Genomic DNA, 26,224 nt, shown 5'->3' with positions numbered 1-26,224 from the left:
AAGTCACCTCAAAAAAGTGGATTTGGGGTGAAATTAGCGGGGGTAGAAAAGATCAAGGTTTTGGATTGGGGAAGATAAGAGATGGTGGTGAACAGCCGTTTTAAAGACCTGGAGGGAGGAGTGGGATTGAAGAGAGTGAGGAGTTTGTTCCAGAGGTGGGAGAGAAGAGGAATGAAGGAGTGAAGGTGAGCAGAGAGTCTTGATTTTGGCAGTTTAACCATAAGAGGGTTGCAGGCAGATCTTGTGCGACCTGCAGGAATATTTGGGGGACAGAGCCCAGAGAGAGCTGGGGGAGCAAGGCCGGAGAGGAGTCGGTAGAAGACGGAAAGACCACCAACCTGCCTGTGGTGAGTAAGTGAAAGGCCCTCGGAGATAGCGTCATCGCGGGAGATTCCAATGATTCTGAACGCTTTGGTTTCAACAGCGTGAAGACGAGCTAGGTGTGAGGCAGGAGCACCAGCCCAGAGGGGAGAGCAGTATTCCATTGAGCTGCGGATGAAAGCCTTGTATGTGGTGAGGAGCTCAGGTGTGCCAAGGAAGGACTTCGCACGACGGAGGATGCCCAGTCGGCGATTGGCTTTGGATGCCAGCTTGGAAATGTGGTTTTCCCAGGAAAGGTCATGGCAGATAGTGAGATCCAAAAGCTTGAGTGACAGAACTTCTTGGAGAGGATTATTCAGAAAGTAGATGGGAGGGTTGTCCAGTCGGTCTTTTCGGAGAGACATCGTAAGAGTGTGAGATTTGTCAGGATTGAAAGACATGTTCCACTTGTTTGCCCAGTCTGTGATTTTGTCCAGGTCTGCAGAGAGTGAGGAGGCTGCAGACTGTCGATCTGAGGGATGAGGAATGGAGCGGCAGAGAGTGGAGTCATCAGCAAAGAGATAGAGAGGATTTTCAAGAGAGTCAGAGAGATCATTGATGAAGACGAGAAAAAGCACAGGGCCCAGAACACTGTCTTGGGGAACTCCAGCCTGAACAGGAAGAGGAGATGAGAGAAACCCATTCAGGGCCACACGTTGACTACGACGAGAGAGGACGTCCGCCAGCCATGCGTGGAGATTTCCATGGATACCAAAGGAGGAGAGTTTGGTGAGCAGAGCGGGGTGCCAGACCGTATCGAAGGCACGTGATATGTCGAGGGAGACAGCTCTAATTTCCTGTTTGGCATTGAGGACCTCCATCCATTGTTGAGACAGCAGAAGCAGCATGTCCAGAGTAGAGTGACCTGGTCTGAAACCAAATTGATGATCAGAGATCAAGCCATTGGAGAAGAGGAAAGATTTCATATCCGAAGCAATGATGGATTCCATGACTTTGCTGATACTTGGGAGAAGGCTGATTGGTCTGTAGTTGCTAGGATCTGTTTTTGCACCTTTTTTGTGCAAAGCGGTGATGTTGGCTGATTTCCAAGCTGATGGCAGTTGACCTTGAGCAAAAGAGAGGGTGAAGAGAACAGAGAGGGAGTGAAAGAGCGGAAGTACAGGATTTTAGGACCCGTGTGCTGATGCCGTCAGGTCCAGTTGCAGAATCAGAGTCGAGGGTTGACAGAAACTTTTCCACCTTGTCAGGAGGAGAGGACACGGAGTCCAGGAGCAGCAGGGTACGACTGGGTATGGTGGGTACAGAGAGGGATGGGTTTGGGACACAAGATTTAGAGGCAAACACAGAGTTGAGGCATGCAGCTTTTTCACGTGCGGAGTCAACTGTGTAGCCGTTTGAGGTAAGGGAGGGGATGGAGGGGGAACAAACACCAGAAACAGATTTGACCAGACACCACCAGGATTTGGAAGAGGGAGACAGATAAGAGAGTTCGGTCTTGAGAACGGAGAGATATTGTTTTCCTGGCTCTCCTGAGGGTGGACACACACTTGTTTCGGGCTTTGTGAAAGGAAATCAGATTTCCTTCCATTGGATTTGCTTTCCAGGAGACGAAGGCAAGTTGTTTCTGGGCAACAGCCTCACCACAAGATTCCGTGTACCATGGACGGGAGGAAGGGTATGACAACTGAAGACGAGATGGGATAAATCCTGTGCATGAGAGAGAGCAATTTACTTTGGAAGAATTCCCAGGATGAGTTGATGTCAGAGGTGGTAGAGATGGGAGACCAGTCCAGATGATTGATGGCTGCTTGAAGACCGTGCCAGTTGGCCTGAGTGACGCTGAGCAGGCTCCCTGAGAATGGTCAGAGAGATGTCCACTTTAACAAGCACATGATCAGATGAGCCGATTGGAGCAGAAGAAGAGCAGCAGACATTTTCAGGGAAGTTAGTCATAACCAAGTCCAGAAGAGAAGATGCTCCGTTGACTGAGATCCGGGTCGGGAAATTGACAGATTGTGTCAGTCCCAGTGAGTCGCAGAAGTCCTTTGCTGAGGGGCCATGGCTGGTGAGAGAGGTGCCCACACCCAGCCAACTGGCATGGTGACAATTGAAATCACCACATATGAGGAAGAGAGAGTTCGGATAAGTAGACAGAAGTTGGTCCATATTATCAGACAGCGAGATGTAGATGGAGGCATCACTGTTTGGTGGACGGTACAACACACATATGAACGAGAGGTGGGAGCGAAGGGGAAGCCGTAGCCAGAGGTATTCCTGGAGGTGAGGTGGAGAGAGTGCAGTGCAGTGCAACTTCCCTGCAAATGTCTGCTGCTCTTCTTCTGCTCCAATCGGTTCATCTGACCATATGCTTGTTAAAGTGGACACCTCTCTGGACATTCTCAGAGAGCCTCCTCAGCGTCGATTAGTCTGGCATTTCACTCAGGCCAACTGGCATGCTTCAAGCAGCCATAAATCATCTGGACTGGTCAACCATCTCTACTACCTCTGACATCAACTCATCCTGGGAATTCTTCCAAAGTAAACGGCTCTCTCTCTCTCTCATGCACAGATTTATCCCATCCCGTCTTCAGTTGCCATACCCTTCCTCCCGTGCATGGTACACTGAATCTTGTGGTGAGGCAGTTGCCCTGAAACAACTTGCCTTTGCCTCTTGGAAGGCTAATCCAACGGAAGGCAATCTCATTTCCTTTCACAAAGCCCGGAACAAGTGTGTGTCTACCCTCAGTAGAGCCAGGAAACAACATCTCTCTTCTCTCAAGAGTAAACTCTCAAACCTGTCTCCCTCTTCCAAATCCTGGTGGTGTCTTGTCAAATCTGTTTCTGGTGTCTGTTCCCCGTCCATTCCCTCCCTTACCTCAAACGGCTACACAGTTGACTCGGCACGTGAAAAAGCTAAATGCCTCAACTCTGTGTTTGCCTCAAAATATTGTGTCCCAAACCCGTCTCTCTCTGCATCCACTGTACCCAGTTTCTCCTGGACTCTGTGTCCTTCTCTCCTGACAAGGTGGAGAAGTTTCTGTCAATCCTCGACTCTGATTCTGCAACTGGACAAGACGGCATCAGCCCACGTGTCCTAAAATCCTGCTCTGCCGCTCTTTCACACCCTCTCTCTGTTCTCATCACCCTTGCTTTTGCTCAAGGTCATCTGCCATCAGCTTGGAAATCAGCCAACATTACCGCTCTACACAAAAAAGGTGCAAAAACAGGTCCTTGCAACTACAGACCAATCAGCCTGCTCCCAATTATCAGCAAAGTAATGGAATCCATCATTGCTTCTGATATCAAATCCTTCCTCTTCTCCAATGGCTTGAACTCGTCATCAATTTGGATTCAGACCAGGTCTCGACTCTGGACATGCTGCTTCTGCTGTCTCAACAATGGGTAGTGGTCCTCAATGTCAAACAGGAAATTATAACTGTCTCCCTTGACATATCATGTGCCTTCGATACGGCCCGGCACCCCGCTCTGCTCACCAAACTCTCCTCCTATGGTATCCATGGAAATCTCCACGCATGGTTTGCGGACTCCCTCTCTGGTCATAGTCAACGTGTGGCACTGAATGGATTTTTGTCATATCCCATCAGCCTCCTCACTATCATATCTCATCATATCATCATATGATATCTCATCAGCCTCCTCATTCTCTGCAGACCTGGACAAAATCAGACTGGTCAAACAAGTGGAACATGTCTTTCAATCCTGACAAATCTCACACTCTTACTATGTCTCTCCTAAAAGACCGTCTGGACAACCCTCCCATCTACTTTCTCAACAATCCTCTCCAAGAAGTTCTGTCACTCAAGCTCTTGGGTCTGACAGTCTGCCATGATCTTTCCTGGGAAAACCACATTTCCAAGCTGGCCTCCAATGCCAGTCGCCGACTGGGCATCCTCCGTCATGCGAAGTCCTTCATTGGCACACCTGAGCTCCTCACCACATACAAGGCTTTCATCTATCTACAGCTCAATGGAATACTGCTCTCCCCTCTGAGCTGGTGCTCCTGCCTCACACGAAGCTCGGCTTCATGCTGTTGAAACCAAAGCTTTCAGAATCATTGGAATCTCCCGTGATGAAGCTAACTCTGAGGGCCTTTCACTCACTCACTGCAGGCAGGCTGGTGGTCTTTCTGTCTTCTACTGACTAGTCTCTGGCCTAGCCCCCCCAGCCCTGTCCCCTAAATACTCCTACAGGTCACACAAGATCTGCCAGCAACCCTCTTCTGGTGAAACTGCCAAAATCAAGACTCTCTGCTCACCTTCACTCTTTCATTCCTCTTTTCTCCTGCCTCTGGAACAAACTCCCTCACTCTCTTCAATCCCACTCCTCCCTCCAGGTCTTTAAAACAGCTGTTCACCATCATCTCCTATCTTCCCCCATCCAAAACCTTCATCTTTTATACCCCCGTTAATACACCCCAGATCCACTTTTCTGAAATAGCGACTTCTTTCCTGGAAGTCCTCGCTGTGCGCATGTGTTTTTTTCCTCTCGCACTCCCCACCCCCCTTCCCCCTTCCCAAGCCTCCTCCCTCCAAGCCCTCTCCCTCCCACAGATCTGCCAATGTCCCTGTTCTCTACTGTTGCACTTGTGTGCTTCCCGCTCTCTCCCTATATTGTCTCCCGCTCCCTTTATTTTGTCTTATGTGTCCGTTTTTTTTTTGTCATTAATGTTAGCTCTGACACAAGCCTCGATCTTGTACATTAAATACTTAATATAATTAATTCGCACCAAGTCACGCTCGTCTTTTTAATAGATGTGTACGCTCATGGAAAAGCAAAACAAACAGCTGTGAGGCAGACACACTGACAGTGGACACATGCGGCAAGAGCAAACAGACGTGGGATTGGCAAGAGCAAACAGACGTGGGATTGGCAAGAGCAAACAGACGTGGGATTGGCAAGAGCAAACAGACGTGGGATTGGCAAGAGCAAACAGACGTGGGATTGGCAGGAGCAACCGGACGTGGGATTGGCAGGAGCAGCCCGACGTGGGATTGGCAGGAGCAGCCCGACGTGGGATTGGCAGGAGCAGCCAGACGTGGGATTGGCAGGAGCAGCCAGACGTGGGATTGGCAGGAGCAGCCAGACGTGGGATTGGCAGGAGCAGCCAGACGTGGGATTGGCAGGAGCAGCCAGACGTGGGATTGGCAGGAGCAGCCAGACGTGGGATTGGCAGGAGCAACCAGACGTGGGATTGGCAGGAGCAACCAGACGTGGGATTTGGCAGGAGCAACCAGACGTGGGATTGGCAAGAGCAACCAGACGTGGGATTGGAAAGAGCAAACAGACGTGGGATTGGAAAGAGCAAACAGACGTGGGATTGGAAAGAGCAAACAGACGTGGGATTGGAAAGAGCAAACAGACGTGGGATTGGAAAGAGCAAACAGACGTGGGATTGGAAAGAGCAAACAGACGTGGGATTGGAAAGAGCAAACAGACGTGGGATGGGCAAGCAGAATCAGACGGGGGATTGGCAAGAGGAATCAGACGTGAGATTGGCAAGAGCAAAGAGACGTGGGATTGTGTTACGAATTCATGTGAATTACTATTCAGGTCTTTGCGATTGTAGTGTGTGTAGTCGATGTGTAGTCAGCAATGTGTAGTCGATTAAAGGTTGTTGTGATTAAAGGGTCAGGAGCCCTTCTGGGAAAAAGGAGACCGGAAACGGAAGGAAAAAGACACGAGGTCCTGGAGAAGCGACGATCTTCTTCTTCTTCCTCGCCGAGCTCCGAGGCGAGGGTATCGATATCGAGCAGCGTCTGACGCTGCGTTGGGAAACCCATCTGGTGAAAGGAATTACCCCTTGACACATCAAGTTGCCGTGGGTTCGTGCACGGAACCAAGCGTCCTACACAGTTCGCCTCACCGTCTACAAGGACGCGTACGGGTCGCACCTTGGGCCTCGCGCGCTGGACAAGCCGCGCGTTGCTTTGCCCGCTTTGCTTGGCAAGGAGGTGCGCGCTGCAACCGTTGTTCCCGGTACGTGACGTGCACGTTTGGGAGCACGTCAGCCAGGGGTTCGTTCAGCCGCCCGTGTGCGGAGAAGCCGACCATCATCTTGGTCAGGAGGGGCCCAGAGACATTGTGAGGGACAGAGACCAAAGGGGTCGTGAGTACCCAAGGGGTCGGGAGTGGGGAAAGGGGACACACATATATAAGATGGCCATCTTACTCATATTGGTGATTGATTGTTGATTGTGGATTGTTGATGGTTGTTGATTGTTGATTCCTTGGGGGAATATATTATTGATTACTCTGGATCCTTGGTGTGGGGTTTCTTATTGACTGGAATTCATATTGATTGCGTTACGAAAGCGTATAAATCATATATCTTTCTGGCGGGGTGCCTCCCACGGTCCGGGGGTCACCGAGACCAGGTAGTTACCGGGAGGACCACGTAACAATTGGAAAGAGCAAACAGACTTGGAATTGGCAAGAGCAAGCAGACGTTGGAGTGGCAAGAGCAAAGAGACATGGAATTGGCAAGAGGAAGCACACGTGGGATTAGAACGAGCAAGCACACGTGGGTTTGGCAAAAGCAATCAGACGTGTGCTTGGCAAGAACAAGCAGACGTGGCATTGGCAAGAACAAGCAGACGTGGCATTGGCAAGAACAAGCAGACTTGGCATTGGCAAGAACAAGCAGACGTGGCATTGGCAAGAGCAAGCAGACGTGGCATTGGCAAGAGCAAGCAGACGTGGCATTGGCAAGAGCAAGCAGACGTGGGATTGGCAAGAGCAAGCAGACGTGGGATTGGCAAGAGCAAGCAGACGTGGGATTGGCAAGAGCAAGCAGACGTGGGATTGGCAAGAGCAAGCAGACGTGGGATTGGCAAGAGCAAGCAGACGTGGGATTGGCAAGAGCAAGCAGACGTGGGATTGGCAAGAGCAAGCAGACGTGGCATTGGCAAGAGCAAGCAGACGTGGCATTGGCAAGAGCAAGCAGACGTGGCATTGGCAAGAGCAAGCAGACGTGGCATTGGCAAGAGCAAGCAGACGTGGCATTGGCAAGAGCAAGCAGACGTGGCATTGGCAAGAGCAAGCAGACGTGGCATTGGCAAGAGCAAGCAGACGTGGCATTGGCAAGAGCAAGCAGACGTGGCATTGGCAAGAGCAAGCAGACGTGGCATTGGCAAGAGCAAGCAGACGTGGCATTGGCAAGAGCAAGCAGACGTGGCATTGGCAAGAGCAAGCAGACGTGGCATTGGCAAGAGCAAGCAGACGTGGCATTGGCAAGAGCAAGCAGACGTGGCATTGGCAAGAGCAAGCAGACGTGGGTTTGGCAAGAGCAAGCAGACTTGGGATTGGCAAGAGCAAACAGACGTGTGATTGGCAAGAGCAAACCGTCGTGTGATTGGCAAGAGCAAGCAGCCGTGGGATTGGCAAGAGCAAGCAGCCGTGGGATTGGCAAGAGCAAGCAGACGTGGGATTGGCAAGAGGACGCACACGTGGGATTAGAACGAGCAAGCACACGTGGGATTAGAACGAGCAAGCACACGTGGGTTTGGCGAGAGCAATCAGACGTGTGATTGGCGAGAGCAATCAGACGTGTGATTGGCGAGAGCAATCAGACGTGTGATTGGCGAGAGCAAGCAGACGTGGCATTGGCGAGAGCAAGCAGACGTGGCATTGGCGAGAGCAAGCAGACGTGGCATTGGCGAGAGCAAGCAGACGTGGCATTGGCGAGAGCAAGCAGACGTGGCATTGGCGAGAGCAAGCAGACGTGGCATTGGCGAGAGCAAGCAGACGTGGCATTGGCGAGAGCAAGCAGACGTGGCATTGGCGAGAGCAAGCAGACGTGGCATTGGCGAGAGCAAGCAGACGTGGCATTGGCGAGAGCAAGCAGACGTGGCATTGGCGAGAGCAAGCAGACGTGGCATTGGCGAGAGCAAGCAGACGTGGCATTGGCGAGAGCAAGCAGACGTGGCATTGGCGAGAGCAAGCAGACGTGGCATTGGCGAGAGCAAGCAGACGTGGCATTGGCGAGAGCAAGCAGACGTGGCATTGGCGAGAGCAAGCAGACGTGGCATTGGCGAGAGCAAGCAGACGTGGCATTGGCGAGAGCAAGCAGACGTGGCATTGGCGAGAGCAAGCAGACGTGGCATTGGCGAGAGCAAGCAGACGTGGCATTGGCGAGAGCAAGCAGACGTGGCATTGGCGAGAGCAAGCAGACGTGGCATTGGCGAGAGCAAGCAGACGTGGCATTGGCGAGAGCAAGCAGACGTGGCATTGGCGAGAGCAAGCAGACGTGGCATTGGCGAGAGCAAGCAGACGTGGCATTGGCGAGAGCAAGCAGACGTGGCATTGGCGAGAGCAAGCAGACGTGGCATTGGCGAGAGCAAGCAGACGTGGCATTGGCGAGAGCAAGCAGACGTGGCATTGGCGAGAGCAAGCAGACGTGGCATTGGCGAGAGCAAGCAGACGTGGCATTGGCGAGAGCAAGCAGACGTGGCATTGGCGAGAGCAAGCAGACGTGGCATTGGCGAGAGCAAGCAGACGTGGCATTGGCGAGAGCAAGCAGACGTGGCATTGGCGAGAGCAAGCAGACGTGGCATTGGCGAGAGCAAGCAGACGTGGCATTGGCGAGAGCAAGCAGACGTGGCATTGGCGAGAGCAAGCAGACGTGGCATTGGCGAGAGCAAGCAGACGTGGCATTGGCGAGAGCAAGCAGACGTGGCATTGGCGAGAGCAAGCAGACGTGGCATTGGCGAGAGCAAGCAGACGTGGCATTGGCGAGAGCAAGCAGACGTGGCATTGGCGAGAGCAAGCAGACGTGGCATTGGCGAGAGCAAGCAGACGTGGCATTGGCGAGAGCAAGCAGACGTGGCATTGGCGAGAGCAAGCAGACGTGGCATTGGCGAGAGCAAGCAGACGTGGCATTGGCGAGAGCAAGCAGACGTGGCATTGGCGAGAGCAAGCAGACGTGGCATTGGCGAGAGCAAGCAGACGTGGCATTGGCGAGAGCAAGCATACGTGGCATTGGCGAGAGCAAGCAGACGTGGCATTGGCGAGAGCAAGCAGACGTGGCATTGGCGAGAGCAAGCAGACGTGGCATTGGCGAGAGCAAGCAGACGTGGCATTGGCGAGAGCAAGCAGACGTGGCATTGGCGAGAGCAAGCAGACGTGGCATTGGCGAGAGCAAGCAGACGTGGCATTGGCGAGAGCAAGCAGACGTGGCATTGGCGAGAGCAAGCAGACGTGGCATTGGCGAGAGCAAGCAGACGTGGGATTGGCGAGAGCAAGCAGACGTGGGATTGGCGAGAGCAAGCACACGTGGCATTGGCGAGAGCAAGCACACGTGGCATTGGCGAGAGCAAGCACACGTGGCATTGGCAAGAGCAAGCACACGTGGCATTGGCGAGAGCAAGCACACGTGGCATTGGCGAGAGCAAGCACACGTGGCATTGGCAAGAGCAAGCACACGTGGCATTGGCAAGAGCAAGCACACGTGGCATTGGCAAGAGCAAGCACACGTGGCATTGGCAAGAGCAAGCACACGTGGCATTGGCAAGAGCAAGCACACGTGGCATTGGCAAGAGCAAGCACACGTGGCATTGGCAAGAGCAAGCACACGTGGCATTGGCAAGAGCAAGCACACGTGGCATTGGCAAGAGCAAGCACACGTGGCATTGGCAAGAGCAAGCACACGTGGCATTGGCAAGAGCAAGCACACGTGGGATTGGCAAGAGCAAGCACACGTGGGATTGGCAAGAGCAAGCAGACGTGGGATTGGCAAGATCAAGCAGACGTGGGATTGGCAAGATCAAGCAGACGTGGCATTGGCAAGAGCAAGCAGACGTGGGATTGGCAAGAGCAAGCAGACGTGGGATTGGCAAGAGCAAGCAGACGTGGGATTGGCAAGAGCAAGCAGACGTGGGATTGGCAAGAGCAAGCAGACGAGGGATTGGCAAGAGCAAGCAGACGTGGGATTGGCAAGAGCAAGCAGACGTGGGATTGTCAAGAGCAATCAGACGTGGGATTGGCAAGAGCAATCAGACGTGGGATTGGAAAGAGCAAACAGACTTGGAATTGGCAAGAGCAAACAGACTTGGAATTGGCAAGAGCAATCAGACGTGGGATTGGAAAGAGAAACCAGACGTGGGATTGGAAAGATCAAACAGACGTGGGATTGGAAAGAGCAAACAGACGTGGGATTGGAAAGAGCAAACAGACGTGGGATTGGAAAGAGCAAACAGACGTGGGATTGGAAAGAGCAAACAGACGTGGGATTGGAAAGAGCAAACAGACGTGGGATTGGAAAGAGGAATCAGACGTGAGATTGGCAAGAGCAAACAGACTTGGAATTGGCAAGAGCAAACAGACGTGGGATTGGCAAGAGCAATCAGACGTGGGATTGGAAAGAGCAAACAGACGTGGGATTGGCAAGAGCAAACAGACGTGGGATTGGCAAGAGCAAACAGACGTGGGATTGGCAAGAGCAAACAGACGTGGGATTGGCAAGAGCAAACAGACGTGGGATTGGCAAGAGCAAACAGACGTGGGATTGGCAAGAGCAAACAGACGTGGGATTGGCAAGAGCAAACAGACTTGGAATTGGCAAGAGCAAACAGACGTGGGATTGGCAAGAGCAAACAGACTTGGAATTGGCAAGAGCAAACAGACGTGAGATTGGCAAGAGCAAACAGACGTGGGATTGGCAAGAGCAAACAGACGTGGGATTGGCAAGAGCAAACAGACGTGGGATTGGCAAGAGCAAACAGACGTGGGATTGGCAAGAGCAAACAGACGTGGGATTGGCAAGAGCAAACAGACGTGGGATTGGCAAGAGCAAACAGACGTGGGATTGGCAAGAGCAAACAGACGTGGGATTGGCAAGAGCAAACAGACGTGGGATTGGCAAGAGCAAACAGACGTGGGATTGGCAAGAGCAAACAGACGTGGGATTGGCAAGAGCAAACAGACGTGGGATTGGCAAGAGCAAACAGACGTGGGATTGGCAAGAGCAAACAGACGTGGGATTGGCAAGAGCAAACAGACGTGGGATTGGCAAGAGCAAACAGACGTGGGATTGGCAAGAGCAAACAGACGTGGGATTGGCAAGAGCAAACAGACGTGGGATTGGCAAGAGCAAACAGACGTGGGATTGGCAAGAGCAAACAGACGTGGGATTGGCAAGAGCAAACAGACGTGGGATTGGCAAGAGCAAACAGACGTGGGATTGGCAAGAGCAAACAGACGTGGGATTGGCAAGAGCAAACAGACGTGGGATTGGCAAGAGCAAACAGACGTGGGATTGGCAAGAGCAAACAGACGTGGGATTGGCAAGAGCAAACAGACGTGGGATTGGCAAGAGCAAACAGACGTGGGATTGGCAAGAGCAAACAGACTTGGGATTGGCAAGAGCAAACAGACGTGATTGGCAAGAGCAAACAGACGTGATTGGCAAGAGCAAACAGACGTGGAATTGGCAAGAGCAAGCAGACGTTGGAGTGGCAAGAGCAAAGAGACGTGGGATTAGAAAGAGCAATCAGACGTGGAATTGGCAAGAGGAAGCACACGTGGGTTTGGCAAGAGCAAGCAGACGTGGGATTGGCAAGAGCAAGCAGACGTGGCATTGGCAAGAGCAAGCAGACGTGGCATTGGCAAGAGCAAGCAGACGTGGCATTGGCAAGAGCAAGCAGACGTGGCATTGGCAAGAGCAAGCAGACGTGGCATTGGCAAGAGCAAGCAGACGTGGCATTGGCAAGAGCAAGCAGACGTGGCATTGGCAAGAGCAAGCAGACGTGGCATTGGCAAGAGCAAGCAGACGTGGCATTGGCAAGAGCAAGCAGACGTGGGATTGGCAAGAGCAAACCGTCGTGTGATTGGCAAGAACAAGCAGACGTGGGATTGGCAAGAGGAAGCACACGTGGGATTAGAACGAGCAAGCACACGTGGGACGAAGGCAAGCACACATGGGACGAAGGCAAGTTGTTTCTGGGCAACAGCCTCACCACAAGATTCCGTGTACCATGGACGGGAGGAAGGGTATGACAACTGAAGACGAGATGGGATAAATCCTGTGCATGAGAGAGAGCAATTTACTTTGGAAGAATTCCCAGGATGAGTTGATGTCAGAGGTGGTAGAGATGGGAGACCAGTCCAGATGATTGATGGCTGCTTGAAGACCGTGCCAGTTGGCCTGAGTGAAATGCCAGACTCGTCGACGCTGAGCAGGCTCCCTGAGAATGGTCAGAGAGATGTCCACTTTAACAAGCACATGATCAGATGAGCCGATTGGAGCAGAAGAAGAGCAGCAGACATTTTCAGGGAAGTTAGTCATAACCAAGTCCAGAAGAGAAGATGCTCCGTTGACTGAGATCCGGGTCGGGAAATTGACAGATTGTGTCAGTCCCAGTGAGTCGCAGAAGTCCTTTGCTGAGGGGCCATGGCTGGTGAGAGAGGTGCCCACACCCAGCCAACTGGCATGGTGACAATTGAAATCACCACATATGAGGAAGAGAGAGTTCGGATAAGTAGACAGAAGTTGGTCCATATTATCAGACAGCGAGATGTAGATGGAGGCATCACTGTTTGGTGGACGGTACAACACACATATGAACGAGAGGTGGGAGCGAAGGGGAAGCCGTAGCCAGAGGTATTCCTGGAGGTGAGGTGGAGAGAGTGCAGTGCAGTGCAACTTCCCTGCAAATGTCTGCTGCTCTTCTTCTGCTCCAATCGGTTCATCTGACCATATGCTTGTTAAAGTGGACACCTCTCTGGACATTCTCAGAGAGCCTCCTCAGCGTCGATTAGTCTGGCATTTCACTCAGGCCAACTGGCATGCTTCAAGCAGCCATAAATCATCTGGACTGGTCAACCATCTCTACTACCTCTGACATCAACTCATCCTGGGAATTCTTCCAAAGTAAACGGCTCTCTCTCTCTCTCATGCACAGATTTATCCCATCCCGTCTTCAGTTGCCATACCCTTCCTCCCGTGCATGGTACACTGAATCTTGTGGTGAGGCAGTTGCCCTGAAACAACTTGCCTTTGCCTCTTGGAAGGCTAATCCAACGGAAGGCAATCTCATTTCCTTTCACAAAGCCCGGAACAAGTGTGTGTCTACCCTCAGTAGAGCCAGGAAACAACATCTCTCTTCTCTCAAGAGTAAACTCTCAAACCTGTCTCCCTCTTCCAAATCCTGGTGGTGTCTTGTCAAATCTGTTTCTGGTGTCTGTTCCCCGTCCATTCCCTCCCTTACCTCAAACGGCTACACAGTTGACTCGGCACGTGAAAAAGCTAAATGCCTCAACTCTGTGTTTGCCTCAAAATATTGTGTCCCAAACCCGTCTCTCTCTGCATCCACTGTACCCAGTTTCTCCTGGACTCTGTGTCCTTCTCTCCTGACAAGGTGGAGAAGTTTCTGTCAATCCTCGACTCTGATTCTGCAACTGGACAAGACGGCATCAGCCCACGTGTCCTAAAATCCTGCTCTGCCGCTCTTTCACACCCTCTCTCTGTTCTCATCACCCTTGCTTTTGCTCAAGGTCATCTGCCATCAGCTTGGAAATCAGCCAACATTACCGCTCTACACAAAAAAGGTGCAAAAACAGGTCCTTGCAACTACAGACCAATCAGCCTGCTCCCAATTATCAGCAAAGTAATGGAATCCATCATTGCTTCTGATATCAAATCCTTCCTCTTCTCCAATGGCTTGAACTCGTCATCAATTTGGATTCAGACCAGGTCTCGACTCTGGACATGCTGCTTCTGCTGTCTCAACAATGGGTAGTGGTCCTCAATGTCAAACAGGAAATTATAACTGTCTCCCTTGACATATCATGTGCCTTCGATACGGCCCGGCACCCCGCTCTGCTCACCAAACTCTCCTCCTATGGTATCCATGGAAATCTCCACGCATGGTTTGCGGACTCCCTCTCTGGTCATAGTCAACGTGTGGCACTGAATGGATTTTTGTCATATCCCATCAGCCTCCTCACTATCATATCTCATCATATCATCATATGATATCTCATCAGCCTCCTCATTCTCTGCAGACCTGGACAAAATCAGACTGGTCAAACAAGTGGAACATGTCTTTCAATCCTGACAAATCTCACACTCTTACTATGTCTCTCCTAAAAGACCGTCTGGACAACCCTCCCATCTACTTTCTCAACAATCCTCTCCAAGAAGTTCTGTCACTCAAGCTCTTGGGTCTGACAGTCTGCCATGATCTTTCCTGGGAAAACCACATTTCCAAGCTGGCCTCCAATGCCAGTCGCCGACTGGGCATCCTCCGTCATGCGAAGTCCTTCATTGGCACACCTGAGCTCCTCACCACATACAAGGCTTTCATCTATCTACAGCTCAATGGAATACTGCTCTCCCCTCTGAGCTGGTGCTCCTGCCTCACACGAAGCTCGGCTTCATGCTGTTGAAACCAAAGCTTTCAGAATCATTGGAATCTCCCGTGATGAAGCTAACTCTGAGGGCCTTTCACTCACTCACTGCAGGCAGGCTGGTGGTCTTTCTGTCTTCTACTGACTAGTCTCTGGCCTAGCCCCCCCAGCCCTGTCCCCTAAATACTCCTACAGGTCACACAAGATCTGCCAGCAACCCTCTTCTGGTGAAACTGCCAAAATCAAGACTCTCTGCTCACCTTCACTCTTTCATTCCTCTTTTCTCCTGCCTCTGGAACAAACTCCCTCACTCTCTTCAATCCCACTCCTCCCTCCAGGTCTTTAAAACAGCTGTTCACCATCATCTCCTATCTTCCCCCATCCAAAACCTTCATCTTTTATACCCCCGTTAATACACCCCAGATCCACTTTTCTGAAATAGCGACTTCTTTCCTGGAAGTCCTCGCTGTGCGCATGTGTTTTTTTCCTCTCGCACTCCCCATCCCCCTTCCCCCTTCCCAAGCCTCCTCCCTCCAAGCCCTCTCCCTCCCACAGATCTGCCAATGTCCCTGTTCTCTACTGTTGCACTTGTGTGCTTCCCGCTCTCTCCCTATATTGTCTCCCGCTCCCTTTATTTTGTCTTATGTGTCCGTTTTTTTTTTGTCATTAATGTTAGCTCTGACACAAGCCTCGATCTTGTACATTAAATACTTAATATAATTAATTCGCACCAAGTCACGCTCGTCTTTTTAATAGATGTGTACGCTCATGGAAAAGCAAAACAAACAGCTGTGAGGCAGACACACTGACAGTGGACACATGCGGCAAGAGCAAACAGACGTGGGATTGGCAAGAGCAAACAGACGTGGGATTGGCAAGAGCAAACAGACGTGGGATTGGCAAGAGCAAACAGACGTGGGATTGGCAAGAGCAAACAGACGTGGGATTGGCAGGAGCAACCCGACGTGGGATTGGCAGGAGCAGCCCGACGTGGGATTGGCAGGAGCAGCCCGACGTGGGATTGGCAGGAGCAGCCAGACGTGGGATTGGCAGGAGCAGCCAGACGTGGGATTGGCAGGAGCAGCCAGACGTGGGATTGGCAGGAGCAGCCAGACGTGGGATTGGCAGGAGCAGCCAGACGTGGGATTGGCAGGAGCAGCCAGACGTGGGATTGGCAGGAGCAACCAGACGTGGGATTGGCAGGAGCAACCAGACGTGGGATTTGGCAGGAGCAACCAGACGTGGGATTGGCAAGAGCAACCAGACGTGGGATTGGAAAGAGCAAACAGACGTGGGATTGGAAAGAGCAAACAGACGTGGTATTGGAAAGAGCAAACAGACGTGGGATTGGAAAGAGCAAACAGACGTGGGATTGGAAAGAGCAAACAGACGTGGGATTGGAAAGAGCAAACAGACGTGGGATTGGAAAGAGCAAACAGACGTGGGATGGGCAAGCAGAATCAGACGGGGGATTGGCAAGAGGAATCAGACGTGAGATTGGCAAGAGCAAAGAGACGTGGGATTGTGTTACGAATTCATGTGAATTACTATTCAGGTCTTTGCGATTGTAGTGTGTGTAGTCGATGTGTAGTCAGCAATGTGTAGTCGATTAAAGGTTGTTGTGATTAAAGGGTCAGGAGCCCTTCTGGGAAAAAGGAGACCGGAAACGGAAGGAAAAAGACACGAGGTCCTGGAGAAGCGACGATCTTCTTCTTCTTCCTCGCCGAGCTCCGAGGCGAGGGTATCGATATCGAGCAGCGTCTGACGCTGCGTTGGGAAACCCATCTGGTGAAAGGAATTACCCCTTGACACATCAAGTTGCCGTGGGTTCGTGCACGGAACCAAGCGTCCTACACAGTTCGCCTCACCGTCTACAAGGACGCGTACGGGTCGCACCTTGGGCCTCGCGCGCTGGACAAGCCGCGCGTTGCTTTGCCCGCTTTGCTTGGCAAGGAGGTGCGCGCTGCAACCGTTGTTCCCGGTACGTGACGTGCACGTTTGGGAGCACGTCAGCCAGGGGTTCGTTCAGCCGCCCGTGTGCGGAGAAGCCGACCATCATCTTGGTCAGGAGGGGCCCAGAGACATTGTGAGGGACAGAGACCAAAGGGGTCGTGAGTACCCAAGGGGTCGGGAGTGGGGAAAGGGGACACACATATATAAGATGGCCATCTTACTCATATTGGTGATTGATTGTTGATTGTGGATTGTTGATGGTTGTTGATTGTTGATTCCTTGGGGGAATATATTATTGATTACTCTGGATCCTTGGTGTGGGGTTTCTTATTGACTGGAATTCATATTGATTGCGTTACGAAAGCGTATAAATCATATATCTTTCTGGCGGGGTGCCTCCCACGGTCCGGGGGTCACCGAGACCAGGTAGTTACCGGGAGGACCACGTAACAATTGGAAAGAGCAAACAGACTTGGAATTGGCAAGAGCAAGCAGACGTTGGAGTGGCAAGAGCAAAGAGACATGGAATTGGCAAGAGGAAGCACACGTGGGATTAGAACGAGCAAGCACACGTGGGTTTGGCAAAAGCAATCAGACGTGTGCTTGGCAAGAACAAGCAGACGTGGCATTGGCAAGAACAAGCAGACGTGGCATTGGCAAGAACAAGCAGACTTGGCATTGGCAAGAACAAGCAGACGTGGCATTGGCAAGAGCAAGCAGACGTGGGATTGGCAAGAGCAACCAGACGTGGGATTGGAAAGAGCAAACAGACGTGGGATTGGAAAGAGCAAACAGACGTGGGATTGGAAAGAGCAAACAGACGTGGGATTGGAAAGAGCAAACAGACGTGGGATTGGAAAGAGCAAACAGACGTGGGATTGGAAAGAGCAAACAGACGTGGGATTGGCAAGAGGAATCAGACGTGAGATTGGCAAGAGCAAACAGACTTGGAATTGGCAAGAGCAAACAGACGTGGGATTGGCAAGAGCAATCAGACGTGGGATTGGAAAGAGCAAACAGACGTGGGATTGGCAAGAGCAAACAGACGTGGGATTGGCAAGAGCAAACAGACGTGGGATTGGCAAGAGCAAACAGACGTGGGATTGGCAAGAGCAAACAGACGTGGGATTGGCAAGAGCAAACAGACGTGGGATTGGCAAGAGCAAACAGACTTGGAATTGGCAAGAGCAAACAGACGTGGGATTGGCAAGAGCAAACAGACTTGGAATTGGCAAGAGCAAACAGACGTGAGATTGGCAAGAGCAAACAGACGTGAGATTGGCAAGAGCAAACAGACGTGAGATTGGCAAGAGCAAACAGACGTGGGATTGGCAAGAGCAAACAGACGTGGGATTGGCAAGAGCAAACAGACGTGGGATTGGCAAGAGCAAACAGACGTGGGATTGGCAAGAGCAAACAGACGTGGGATTGGCAAGAGCAAACAGACGTGGGATTGGCAAGAGCAAACAGACGTGGGATTGGCAAGAGCAAACAGACGTGGGATTGGCAAGAGCAAACAGACGTGGGATTGGCAAGAGCAAACAGACGTGGGATTGGCAAGAGCAAACAGACGTGGGATTGGCAAGAGCAAACAGACGTGGGATTGGCAAGAGCAAACAGACGTGGGATTGGCAAGAGCAAACAGACGTGGGATTGGCAAGAGCAAACAGACGTGGGATTGGCTAGAGCAAACAGACGTGGGATTGGCTAGAGCAAACAGACGTGGGATTGGCTAGAGCAAACAGACGTGGGATTGGCTAGAGCAAACAGACGTGGGATTGGCAAGAGCAAACAGACGTGGGATTGGCAAGAGCAAACAGACGTGGGATTGGCAAGAGCAAACAGACGTGGGATTGGCAAGAGCAAACAGACGTGGGATTGGCAAGAGCAAACAGACGTGGGATTGGCAAGAGCAAACAGACGTGGGATTGGCAAGAGCAAACAGACGTGGGATTGGCAAGAGCAAACAGACGTGGGATTGGCAAGAGCAAACAGACGTGGGATTGGCAAGAGCAAACAGACTTGGGATTGGCAAGAGCAAACAGACTTGGGATTGGCAAGAGCAAACAGACGTGATTGGCAAGAGCAAACAGACGTGGAATTGGCAAGAGCAAGCAGACGTTGGAGTGGCAAGAGCAAAGAGACGTGGGATTAGAAAGAGCAATCAGACGTGGAATTGGCAAGAGGAAGCACACGTGGGTTTGGCAAGAGCAAGCAGACGTGGCATTGGCAAGAGCAAGCAGACGTGGCATTGGCAAGAGCAAGCAGACGTGGCATTGGCAAGAGCAAGCAGACGTGGCATTGGCAAGAGCAAGCAGACGTGGCATTGGCAAGAGCAAGCAGACGTGGCATTGGCAAGAGCAAGCAGACGTGGCATTGGCAAGAGCAAGCAGACGTGGGATTGGCAAGAGCAAACCGTCGTGTGATTGGCAAGAACAAGCAGACGTGGGATTGGCAAGAGGAAGCACACGTGGGATTAGAACGAGCAAGCACACGTGGGATTAGAACGAGCAAGCACACGTGGGATTAGAACGAGCAAGCACACGTGGGATTAGAACGAGCAAGCACACGTGGGTTTGGCAAGAGCAATCAGACGTGTGATTGGCAAGAGCAAGCAGACGTGGCATTGGCAAGAGCAAGCAGACGTGGCATTGGCAAGAGCAAGCAGACGTGGCATTGGCAAGAGCAAGCAGACGTGGCATTGGCAAGAGCCAGCAGACGTGGCATTGGCAAGAGCCAGCAGACGTGGCATTGGCAAGAGCCAGCAGACGTGGGATTGGCAAGAGCCAGCAGACGTGGGATTGGCAAGAGCAAGCAGACGTGGCATTGGCAAGAGCAAGCCCACGTGGCATTGGCAAGAGCAAGCACACGTGGCATTGGCAAGAGCAAGCACACGTGGCATTGGCAAGAGCAAGCACACGTGGCATTGGCAAGAGCAAGCACACGTGGCATTGGCAAGAGCAAGCAGACGTGGGATTGGCAAGATCAAGCAGACGTGGCATTGGCAAGAGCAAGCAGACGTGGCATTGGCAAGAGCAAGCAGACGTGGCATTGGCAAGAGCAAGCAGACGTGGGATTGGCAAGAGCAAGCAGACGTGGGATTGGCAAGAGCAAGCAGACGTGGGATTGGCAAGAGCAAGCAGACGTGGGATTGGCGAGAGGAATCAGACGTGGGATTGGCAAGAGGAATCAGACGTGGGATTGGAAAGAGCAAACAGACTTGGAATTGGCAAGAGCAAACAGACTTGGAATTGGCAAGAGGAATCAGACGTGGGATTGGCAAGAGCAAGCAGACTTGGGATTGGCAAGAGCAAGCAGACGTGGGATTGGCGAGAGGAATCAGACGTGGGATTGGCAAGAGCAAACAGACTTGGAATTGGCAAGAGCAAACAGACTTGGGATTGGCAAGAGCAAGCAGACGTGGGATTGGCGAGAGGAATCAGACGTGGGATTGGCAAGAGCAAGCAGACGTGGGATTGGCAAGAGGAATCAGACGTGGGATTGGAAAGAGCAAACAGACTTGGAATTGGCAAGAGCAAACAGACTTGGAATTGGCAAGAGCAATCAGACGTGGGATTGGAAAGAGCAACCAGACGTGGGATTGGCAAGAGGAATCAGACGTGAGATTGGCAAGAGCAAAGAGACGTGTGATTGGCAAGAGCAAACAGACTTGGAATTGGCAAGAGCAAGCACACGTAGGATTAGAAAGAGCAAGCACACGTGGGATTGGCAAGAGCAAGCACAAGTGGTATTAGAGCAATCAGATGTGGGATTGGCAACAGAAAAAGATCAGAGATGAACCCGGATGTGCACGTGAAATGTTCCTTACGTTCGGACGATGGGTTCAATGTGATCGACCTTCACTCCTCCATGCAGATGCAGCTTAACGCTAAATGGGGATGTTCAATCGACACACAAATCGAACCAATATCAACGTTCCTTAAACGACGCGGAGTTTTTAATGCAAGCACAACACACAATGTAGCGGTACGTAATGTACCGCCATGAGTCATGGCACCGCCCACTGCCTGAACCCGCCACCCCCATCCCCACCCCCATCCTCCCTTTCTCAACGGAAGTACATAAATATATAATTGCATACGACCCGAACCACAGCGACCCCTTTTTCTCTTACTTTTTATACAAATTTTATTGTTGCATCAATTAATCAAGTCCAAAAGAGGATTAATGAAATTAATCACGGGAACCGTCGAGGGGGGGCTACTTCTGACAGCGGGGAAACTTTGAAAGTTTTACAGGAAATGTTTTGTTAATTATTTTCTTCATTTATTTGATTTTTAAAGGCATTTTATGATTTTAATGATATTTTGGAGTCGTTAATGCTTATTTTTACGATCAATTATTTGGGGGTTTTCTTCATTAGTTCCGAAGTGAATTTCTAAATTTCAGCCTGAAATTGGCAGCAAGTTTGTTCTTCCAAATTGGAGCGAGCGTGTGTTCCGTTAGCAAGCAGCTTGTTATCGCTTTCCAAGCCAGTCGTTCCGTATGAACTGCTTTGCAAGCTGCTTGGCAATTGCACTAATCCATTAAGAGAGGCCCTTCTCGTTAAGTTGGTGAAAATGACCGCCGTAGTCGGATTCAAACGGTTACGACAACCAATTAAGTGCATCCCCTTATGTACACTCGTAATATTATTGAAACGTGCATTTCATACTTTAATTATCACTTCTACTTTTCATCCTAATTCTTCAAGATCCAGTAACTTGCATATCCTTCTCCCTCCCCCCCCCCAAAAAAAATCACAGTGGTAGGGTCCATATGTACAGTGGTAGGGTCCAAATCTACAGTGGTAAGGTCCATAAGTACAGTGGTAGGGTACATATGTACAGTGGTAGGGTCCAAATCTACAGTGTTAGGGTCCATATGTACAGTGGTAGGGTCCAAATCTACAGTGTTAGGGTCCATATGTACAGTGGTAGGGTCCATATGTACAGTGGTAGAGTCCAAATCTACAGTGGTAGGGTCCATATGTACAGTGGTAGGGTCCACATCTACAGTGGTAGGGTCCATAATCCATATGTACAGTGGTAGGGTCCACATAAGTTTTACAGAGGGCGCCTCTTTCTAACTCCCCATTTATTAGGTCATTTGTACTTTAGTCTGGTGAACTTATATGATCCCACAAGTCCATAGGTCAGTGAGTGAATGAGTGAGTGAGTCTGCAAACACTTCAGTCATTATCGCTTAAACCAAACACACGATTTTGATGAAATTTGGCCACAAGCTTCATATGTGATGCCTAACGAAGGTGTATTGACCGCATCAAAATATGCGCTCAAAATAGGTATTTGCTCTCTTCTCCAAAACTACACACACGATTTCGATGAAACTAGACCACAACCTTCATCATCCACAAACAACAAACAACAACATGCAGTTTCAGGCCATTTTCCCTGCCAGAGCGGGGTTTAGCCTTGCGGTCCCCATGACAATCTTCTCCATTTTGCCATATTTTCTGCATCTCCCCTCGTTAACCCCCTTGTTAACCTTAACCTTCATCATCCATGATGCACCAAAACAAATATCTCCGAGGGGGTTGACAGTCATCTCTTGAGGTTGTAGTTCAGACAACTGCTGTTTTGGGGTGACTCCCCTGATCCTCTGGGGTTGCCTGATGCAAAATCGAAACATCTAAGACTGGGCAACCTTGCGGACCATCGAGTAGAATGGCTGTATCGGGTTTCAGAGCAATTGGTTGGTAAATAAGGGATAAGTAGGGATCCGAAGTTTCAGGCTTGAGCCTGAGAGATTGTGTGGGATATTGTCCTGTATTTATTTGCCAAATTGCAGAAGAATCGGCCCAAGTGACAAGGGAGGAGTAGCAAAAATAGCAAAAAGTTAACGGACAGATGGACATCACGACCCATTTTACAAGTTTATCTCTTCGAGAATCGCGAAGAGATGACCTACAAATCGTGGTCTAAGGGGATCTGCAGGTGTTTTGAGTGAATGTTGCTCTTGATCCAGTTGAGCTTCAGGACCTGTGGTTCTATTAGCAGGAACATAAAAATAGGTGATTGACAGCCAGGAGAGCAGGAAACGAAGGAACAGGGAGGTGTTTAAGCAAATGTGTTAGTACGGGAGGAGAGGCCCACTTTGAAAATTCCTCATTAATGTTTTTTTTGTTTTTTTTGTATACAAGATCGAGGCTCGTGAAAGAGCTAACATCAATCACAAAAAAGGACAAACAGGCACACAAAACATACAATAAAGGGAGCGGGAGACAAGATGGGGAGAGAGAGGGAAGCACACAAGTACAACAGCAGAGAACAGGGACAACGGGAGATCTGTGGGAGGGACAGGGCTTGGGAGGAGGAGGCATGGGAAGGCGGGGGAGGGGGGTGGGAAAGGCATAAAACACATAGAACAAACTTCACCGATGCTCTCCATACAAGTTGACAAAGCTTGAGCAAATCTGCAAGGATGAATGGAAGATGCTCTCCCAAATCCAGGTGTGCAAATCTGATACAGACATACCCAAGAAGACTCGAGGTTATCAGTGCCAAAGGCGTTTGTTTCTACGAAGTATTTACTCAGGGGACTGAATACTTACAGTGCATTCAGAAAGTGTTCAGACCCCTTCACTTTTTTCACATTTTGTTGTTGCAGCCTCATGCTGAAATTGTTTAAATTCATTTTTTCCCTCATCAATCTACACTCATTACCCCATAATGACAAACAGAAAACAGGATTTTAGAAAGTTTTGCAAATTTATTAAAAAGAAAAAACTGAAATATCACATTGACATAAGTATTCATACCCTTTGCTATGACATTTGAAATTTAGCTCGGGTGCCTCCCATTTCTCTTGATCATCTTTGAGATGTTTCTACACCTTGATTGGAGTCCACTTGTGGTAAATTCAATTGATTGGACACGATTTGGAAAGGCACACACCTGTCTATTGTTACGTGCTCCTCCCCAAACCCCGGTCACGGTGTACCTCCAAGCCCCGAAAGGAGTCACGGCAGAAAGATGTGTTATTATGTGTGTCAATGACCAATGGTGAAACCACACCAACCAATTGTTACCAAAAAACAAGTATTGTATTAATGTCACACAAGAATAACAGCACAAGTACAATATACTTTCAATTGCACAACCAAAATACCATATAATTCCTATGATGGTACCATCAGTTTCTTACTCAATAACTCACTGTGCTCCACGTGAGTGAAAGAACATTCCCCAAAGTCTCTGTCCCGGCACCAGGCCAAAGTCGATCCACGCTCCTGTGATCACAAGAAACAGGCCATATCGAGACCAGAATCCACGTCGGCTGACAGTCAACGCTGCTGAAGAGGCGCAAAGGTGCACCCAAAAGGCGACTGGGAAATCACACCTTCGGGTATGAACGTTCAACGGCTCCCAAATGGAGGACCGCAAATTCCCAATCGAAATCCACGTTACACACGCAAACCAGGCTAAAGGCTGGGTGCAGTGAAATGGCTGGAGCGAGGTGAAAAAGCTGGAGCGATGCGAAATGGCGGGAGCGAGGCGAAATGGCGGGCGGGCCCGTAATGGAGGCGTACCTGCTCTCCAACAACGATTCTCTACGGAATCAACCGCAAAACCCGTCACGCAGGTTTATCTGTCACAGCGATCACAACTCTGTCACAGGAATCCCTTTCTCGGGAAAACCAAAGTTCGCTCGTGACCCACGTTCGCCAGCGTCTGCTCAAGACCTCAAAGCAGCTCGGCTTGTCTTCTCCCGACCTCCCTTGCTCCGCTTTTCGCTTCCTCCTCCTCTTCTTCCGGGTTCTCCCGATCCGGTTTCCGGTTTCTTTTAAAACACTCATTTTTCACCTTTTGAAAACAGTTATCTCCATTTCACTCAAACTATACCAAGAATAGTACATGGAACCAAAAATGCTTACAGTGGATGAAAACCACAACGACGGAAGTGGCGAATCCGTAACACTATATAAGGTCTCACAGCTGACAATTGTTACGGATTCGTCACTTCCGCTGTTGTGGTTTTCCTCCACTTGAAAGATTTCTGATTCTATGCACTATTATTGTCTTCCAAAGGTTTATTGTTTATGAACAGTTATTAAAAGTTAAAAAGGTTAACTTAAAATGATACAGGAAACCGAACCGGAAGACGAGGAGGTGAAGAGGAAGAGGCGGCGCGAGCAAAGTTGGAGAAAAGACGCGTGACGTCAAGGCTCCATAGCGAGCCTGGTCTACCGAAAGTCGCGAGGGAATTTTGAGCTCCTTGAAGGGACATCCGGCGATAGGAATTATCGCTGGAGTGGAAAATCTGCGCAGTCAGATTTTGGGCGCTGAGATTTCGACAAATCCTCGCCTAGTCGCATCGGCTCAAGTAAGAGCCGTCGGCCATTTTGAACCCCGCGCTTCGGACACCTACAAAGGTTTTGCCTCGCGTCATCTTCACCCCAACATCCTACCGTTTGTCGGGGATGTGTGTGTGCGACCGCTTCGTCTCCAATTACATTGCGGTTCGCTGAGTGGGCGGTGAAGGTGCCCCTCTGAAGGGCGCCGTTGTACAGTTTCGGCAGGGCGATCACCATTGTCAACTGTACGCGATTCGAATATCGACTGGAGAGCGAGATTCGGGCTTCGACTGGATATCGTTCAAGCGACCACTGGAGCGAATCACATTCGCCTTGGAAAAGGTTATAGAGACATTGAGGAGTGTCCTTTTCACTCGCTGGGAGCAGTGAGTGATCTGACTTTATTGATGGTATATAGAGTGCACTCTTAATTGCCATTTGTTGTACCGTTATTCCTGTGTGATTTTCAGTATATTAGTTGTTCATTTATAATCATTGGTGTGGTTTCACTATTGATTTCTAACACACAGTAACATGTTTTTCTGCCGTGGCTCCTCTCGGGGTTCGAAGGTGTACCGAGACCAGGAGATCGTAGAGGAACACGTAACACAATGCATATCAGAGCAAAAACCAAGCCATGAGGTCGAAGGAACTGCCTGTAGAGCTCAGAGACAGGATTGTGTCGAGGCACAGATCTGGGGAAGCCTACAAAAAATCTCTGCTGCATTGAAGGTTCCCAAGAGCACAGTGGCCTCCATAATTCTTAAATGGAAAAAGTTTGGAACAACCAGGACTCTTCCTACAGCTGGCCGCCCGGCCAAACTGAGAAATCGGGGGAGAAGTGCCTTGGTAAGAGAGGTGACCAAGAACCCGATGGTCACTCTGGCTGAGCTACAGAGATCTTGTGAGGAAATGGGAGAAACTTCCAGAAGGACAACCATCACTGCAACACTCCACCGATCTGGGCTTTATGGCAGAGTGGCCAGACGGAAGCCTCTCCTCAGTGAAAGACACATGAAAGCCCGCTTGGAGTTTGCAAAAAAGCACCTGAAGGACTCTCAGACTGAGAAACAAGATTCTGATGAAACCAAGATTGAACTGTTTGGCCTCAATTCTAAGCGTCATGTCTGTTAGAACAGTTTGTACTTTTCACATTCCTCTCACGGTGGTTTCAGGCACCCCCCATGCCACCAAGTTCCCCAAAGTGCCCCAATGGGGGATCGTTGTCCTATCGGACCAAAATTGTTATTCAGATCCCAACTTTTAAGA

The 26,224-nt window shown here is 50.4% G+C and overlaps 1 protein-coding gene across 7 annotated transcripts in view; it reads right to left on the bottom strand.

Annotated features, from left to right (window-relative positions):
• LOC137421476 (putative 2-ketogluconate reductase) overlaps positions 1–26,224 on the bottom strand; it is a 73,021-nt gene that overhangs the window by 32,797 nt on the left and 14,000 nt on the right. For 3 of the 7 annotated variants that reach the window (XM_078772748.1, XM_078772749.1, XM_078772746.1), the window contains exon 2: positions 20,468–20,527. The exons of 1 other annotated variant lie outside the window; for it this stretch is intronic. The gene's annotated coding sequence lies outside the window, so the exon portion shown is untranslated. Of the gene's footprint in view, positions 1–20,467; positions 20,684–26,224 lie in introns of those variants that run through there. 3 more of the 7 variants (XM_078772750.1, XM_078772747.1, XM_078772751.1) reach the window with 3 other exon arrangements.

The sequence above is a fragment of the Myxine glutinosa genome, chromosome 2, assembly GCF_964187855.1.
Source record: "Myxine glutinosa chromosome 2, kmMyxGlut1.1, whole genome shotgun sequence".
NCBI lineage: Eukaryota > Metazoa > Chordata > Myxini > Myxiniformes > Myxinidae > Myxine > Myxine glutinosa.
This window is presented reverse-complemented; position numbering and strand designations above follow the sequence as displayed.